Consider the following 5,614-nt stretch of genomic DNA (forward strand, 5'->3'; position numbering starts at 1 on the left):
GTTTACTTTACCCACAGCAGTTGCATACGCTTTGGTAAAGAAAAAGGAGAGCACCTCAGACAGCAGTGCAGTGCCCTCCACCCCAGGCTCCCCCTGGTGTTGACCGACCTCTCTGAACCGCTGGGACACATCCCTGGGGACTCAATATATAAGTCTCCTTATATTTTCTGTAAATTTGGAACATCCAACAAGCTATTATACAGTTTAGTTGTCAATAATTTATTAGCCCCCTCTGCATGTGTTGAGAATGGCTGTCTGTTTTTCCCTATTACAAATGCTCTTTTTGGTGACACACTTACATATGTCCTTACGTTCCCTGCGCATGTGTGATACAATTTGATTCTTAGAGGTAAAATTGCAGGGTCCAGAGCACTGCTGTTCTTTACCAGTAGGTTCTGCCAATTTACTTGGGAAACATATAAGGCCTCAGGAGACTTCTCTCTGCACTTCCTGGCTCCGACCCCTGCCTTTAAATATACTTTCTTCTTTGGTGATTCATGAAAGTTAACTTTTTCCAGATATCCCAGGAAAGGAGTTTCACAGCCTCAAAGAGAAAACACGTTTCTGACCAGGGTAGGGCAGTTGTGTGGCCTTCCTGTGGGGAGCCGCTCAGCTCAGGCTCCGGCTGCAGCCGCACGGATGGACCCAGACCCTGGCTCTGTGCCTCCCTGGTAACACTGCTGTCCCCGCCTCCCAGGCCCCTTCCGCACCGTCTGGAGGGCAGGCCTCTCTAGACTGCTGCCTGCCTGAGACGAGACGTTCACTGCATTCTCGTTTGAGAATTCTGGGCCCAGTTTCAATTCTCCCTCATTTGGACTTCCAGTATAGCCTTGGCTGGGAAGCTGAGCATTGGATTGTTGTATGTGTGTGTGTGTGTGTGTGTGTGTGTGTGTGTGTGTGTGTCTATGCATGCTCATGTGCAATTCTTACTCTGAACATAATCTATAATAATAGAAGCGTAATATGCTAATTAGACTGGACAGCCAAAAGACCTTCTGGACGAAGCCGGGGCTGTGAGGGCCAAGCAAGCCCCTGCAGCTGTGAGGGCCAAGCCTCTTGCACGAATTTCGTGCATCGGGCCTCTAGTCTAATGATAAAACGGAAAAAATTCTAGACTAATGGGATAGTTTTTTTGAATTCTCTGGAGTTAACTTTGGCTGTGCTTTCCCCAAATTTCTTCAGATGCGTTCGATTACCTTGGCATAGGCATGTCCTGAGGCCTCTTCTAGAGAAAAGTTGAGACGTGTTTGGGGCCCAGGAGACTCTTAGAATCTGTGGATGCTGTTCTGTGGGAAAGGGTTATTCTGCAGGACTCTGGGCTGGCTGAGCTAGAGGTGAGCCGTTGGGGAAGGTAGTTTTCAGCTCACAATAGGCAAGCCCTTCAGGCAAGGCCTTTTCCTGCAGTTTCCAGCCGTGGAGTGGCCGGAGCCCTGGCCCAAACAGCACAGGTTATCTATCGGCCTGATTCCCCTGGCCCCCCAGGTCCTGGATCCCACCATGTTATCACAGGTGGGGTAAGCCTCAGAGGGGATCCCTGGGTCTGTTCTGGGATTTTCCCTGACCAATCCCGTCTCACTGGGATCTGGTGACCCACCTGCCCTGGTGCTTTACTGGGTTGCCATGCAGCGAGGTCCAAGCTCCTCGTGGTTAGGGCATTTTGGGGACTATTTCCCCATGAAGAAAGGTCAAGCGGAGGTGTAGATCACGAATTCTATCGTGGAGGTGCGGTGGGCTCTGCTGGCTAACGCCCGATCGGTGTCTTTGTTTGTGTCATTTCAAGGCCGCCTTTAAAATTCTTTTTTAATGAAGCTTGCAAGGTGGGACTGCTGGAGAGCATTTGCCTGGTGTGCGCAGGGCTGCCACCTTGTGGGAACTCCGGGAATGGCAGCAGTGCCTTTGTTCTGCAGCAAACCACTTGACTCCTTTGGAGACATTGGGGTTCTCACCTGGCTTAGGGGATATTTAGAGAGTAAAAAATTTAAAATGATTAAATATATATATTTATTGATGTCAAAGAGGAAGGGAGAAGGAGGGAGAGATAGAAACATCATTGATGACAGGGAGTCATCGATCAACTGCCTCCTGTGCACCTCCTACTAGGGGTTGAGCCTGCAGCCCGGGCATGTGCCCTGACTGGGAATTGAACTGGTGACCTCTGAGTTCTTGGGTCAGTGCTCAACCACTGGGCCACTCAGGCCTGGGGAAATGATTTCTAATTGAAACATTCAAGTCCTGCCCACAAGTCAGGGCAATCCGTCCTGGATGCTGGACTGTCCAGATGTGAGTAGAAGGCACTGGTTAACCTGGAAATCAGGAGAGTTCGCCACTGGCTCCGTGTGTCCTGGGCACGTGTGGGCACATCCCCTGGGCGCCCTCCTCGCCGCTCAGTGATGGGCACGGTGTCAGGCGATGTCCCCAGTGTCCTCCAGCCGTCACTGCCTGCGCTCAGACAGGTTCAGGTGTCTCACTCTGTCCTGCACTCAGGGGCCCAGTTCTCATTTGTCTGGGACACATGGAGAGAATAATGTTGTATTTCCATCTCGGACCAGACACAAAAATATATTCCACAGTTCAAGGGTTTAAATGTAAAAAGTAAACTAATGCTTTAATAAAAATAATAGAATACCTTCCTGGTCTCAAGGTAGGAAGGAAAGAACTTTTGAAATAAAACTGCCAGCCTGCCCGATGTGGCTCAGTTGTTGAGCGTTGACCTATGAACCAGGAGGTCATGGTTCAATTCCCAGCCAGGGCACATTCCCTGGTTGCAGGCTCAGTCTCCAGTGTGGGCATGCAGGAGGCAGCCGATCAATGATTCTCTGTCATCATTGATGTTTCCCTAGCTCTCTCCCCCTCTCCCTTCTTCTCTGAAGTCAATAAAATACATTTTTAAAAAAACGAAAAACACTGCCAAAGCACAAACCATAATGGAAATGATTGATAGTTTTTACAGTGTTAAAATGTGGACGTTTAGTATAGGGAAGGTACTACAAGAAAATTTAAGAGCCACATATTGGAAGAAGATATTTGTAATAAATATAACTAGGAAAGAATCAGTACCTGGAATCGAAAAATAAATTCCACCAAAAAAAAAAAAAAAAAAAGAAGAAGAAGAGAGAGGTAGAGAAAATGTGTATAGTCAATAAACATAAGGAGGCTGCTCTGTCTTTTTTAGCAATCAGAATGCAAGTTAAAAAAAAGAAATCTTTTTTGTGTGCCCATGAGATTGGCAATACTTCAAAGCATCTGACTGTTTCACAGTAGCCAAAGGTGGAAGCAGCCCAGGAGTCCTTGTCGATGAATGAAAAGCAGAACGCACTACACACATGCAGTGGAACATTGTCTTTCCAGAGGAAGGGAATCCTGTCACATACTTCAGCACGGATGAGCCTTGAGGACGTTATGCTGAATGGAATCAGCCAGTCCCAGAAAGGCGGATAGTGCATGATTCCGTTGACGTGAGGTGTGCCTGTAGTCGTCAGGTTCGTGGAAACGGAGAGGGGAGTGGTGGTTTCCCGGCTGTGGGGAGGGGAGGAGGGGAGTTGTTGCATGGGCCTGGAGTTTCAGTTTTGCAAGATGAAAAGTTCTGGAAACTGGTTGCACAACAATGTGACTATACATAACACTACTGACATGTGCCCTTAAAAATGTGGAAAATGGTTAAGGCAGTATTCTGTGTAGTTTATCACAATTAAGATCGAAAAGAAAAACTAAAAGTATGACATCTTGGCGAGGGTGTGTTGAGGACGGTGACGCTCAGAACTTTGCCCACAGCTGGTAGATCCTCCGTTGGTAGACGATGTGATATTGTCCAGAAGGTGTGAAAAAGTCCATGTCACGACACGGTATCGGGGCCGCTCTGCTGCTAGAGAGACCCCTCAGGTGTGGGAGAGCAGCCGTGTGCGACAGTGTTCAGGCAGTATCATTCATAACAGCCAAACCCCCACGGAACCCTCCTCCCCCCAAAATAAATGAGACAATGTAAATGTTCATCAGACAGAAAAGGGAGACTGTGGTTTCATACCGTGAGATGCTGCCTGCGTCACTCCACTCAATCTCAGGGGCAACGTTAAGTAAAGGAAGGGCACACGATGCCCTTAGAGAAGCACAGATAACACTGTGCCCGCGTGGAGATGGTCGGCAGCGAGTTTAGGGAGCGATTCCTTGTGGGGGGAGGAAAGGGCGATGGGATGAGCAGGTGCATTGGGGGCTTGGGCAACACCAGTAATGTTGTATTTCTTTGAAAATCAATTTGACACAGACGACGAGATGTTGAGATTAGAGCTAAGTGGTGGGTACTTAGAACTTTGTTCCTTTATTAGCTGTGCCTTTCTGTGTGTGTGGAAGAGACTCATTGGTTGTTTTGAGAAAGGGCTTTAGCGGGTAGAGTAGTTTTCCCGGCTGTTTCTCGTGTGGGTCCTTCTGCAGCAGCAAGCCATCCGTGCAGAGCGGTGGTGATTTTAACTGGCAGGGAACCTCTTACTGAGGAGTTTTGTATTTTGGTGTCTTTGTAAGATTTCCTCCCTCCCTCCCTCCCTCCCTCTCTCCCTCCTTCCTTTGTAAGATTTCCTCCCTCTCTCCCTCCCTTCCTGTCTTCCTTTCTTTTTAAAAAAGGAAAAAGACTAAAAGCCCCGCATGAGCTGCTTCCTGAGGTTCCCCTCCTCTGCGAGAGTCTGCAGTCCCAGAGCTAATGCTTAGTGTCCCAGGGACACGCTCCTGTTCCTGCCTTGGGTGGTGCTGGTCACTCATGAACCCTTCCTGGGCATTTCATGCGAATCGTATTCATGGAGGCTGACCCTGCCCAGGGTAGCTCGGAGATATCAGATATCGCAGGTTCTGTTCCTGATCACCGCAATACCAATACCGGGAGCCGTTTGCCGGCAGGGGTGCTGCCTTCAGTTTGTAAGAAAACACACCACCCCACCACCCCGACGTGCATGAAGTGGAGCGCAGTAAGAGGAGGCCCTGGTGCCTGAGTGCGGGAGCTCCAGGCTCTGGTTCTCCGGCCGCCGAGCTGGCCGCCGAGCTCTGATCACCCGGGGTCCACGCGGAGGGACCAGGCGAGGCCTGGACTGTTGGAGCTGGCGCGGTTGAGCAGGCTTTTCTGGTTCAGACCTATCATTTGAGGAGTAAGGAAACCGAAAGCCAGGAGGTGGAGTGATGTGCCAACGCTAGCAGCTCCCCTGACCTCAGGCCTGCAGGCCCCTGAGGCCTCCTGAGTCATCTTCTTGTTTGCTTCTCTAGAACAGCGCCCCGAGCGCACCTGTAATTGCTCTCTTGCTTAAAACTTCCCAGGGCTCCCCTCTCCCTCAGGACATCGTTTTGGCTGTGAGCCTTGAAGCCGTGCAGCCTGTCAGGCTCCCTTTGAACCCACTGCTCCCTGTGCACTGGGCTCCCCTCGCTCTGCCCTCGCTCTGTCCTGCCCTTCTCTTTGTGCCTAGAACATGCTGTGCGTTCCTGCCGCAGGCCCCTTGTGCTGCTCACCCCTCTGCCAGGCAAGGTCTGGGCTGGCTCTTTGTTTGAATACCTTCATTAAATAGACCTCCTCGGGCCTTAGCCTCTCTCACAACCTGCTCCAAAAGGCTCTCCTGCTCATGAGCCTACTTTAATCGTTAAT

At 50.0% G+C, this 5,614-nt stretch overlaps 1 protein-coding gene across 7 annotated transcripts in view; it reads left to right on the top strand.

The window, feature by feature from the left end:
* Nucleotides 1–5,614, top strand: part of DLG5 (discs large MAGUK scaffold protein 5) — a 71,561-nt gene that overhangs the window by 25,706 nt on the left and 40,241 nt on the right. The gene's annotated exons all lie outside the window — the stretch shown is intronic.

This window comes from Myotis lucifugus, unplaced genomic scaffold (genome assembly GCF_000147115.1).
Source record: "Myotis lucifugus unplaced genomic scaffold, Myoluc2.0 scaffold_69, whole genome shotgun sequence".
Taxonomy (NCBI): Eukaryota; Metazoa; Chordata; class Mammalia; order Chiroptera; family Vespertilionidae; genus Myotis; species Myotis lucifugus.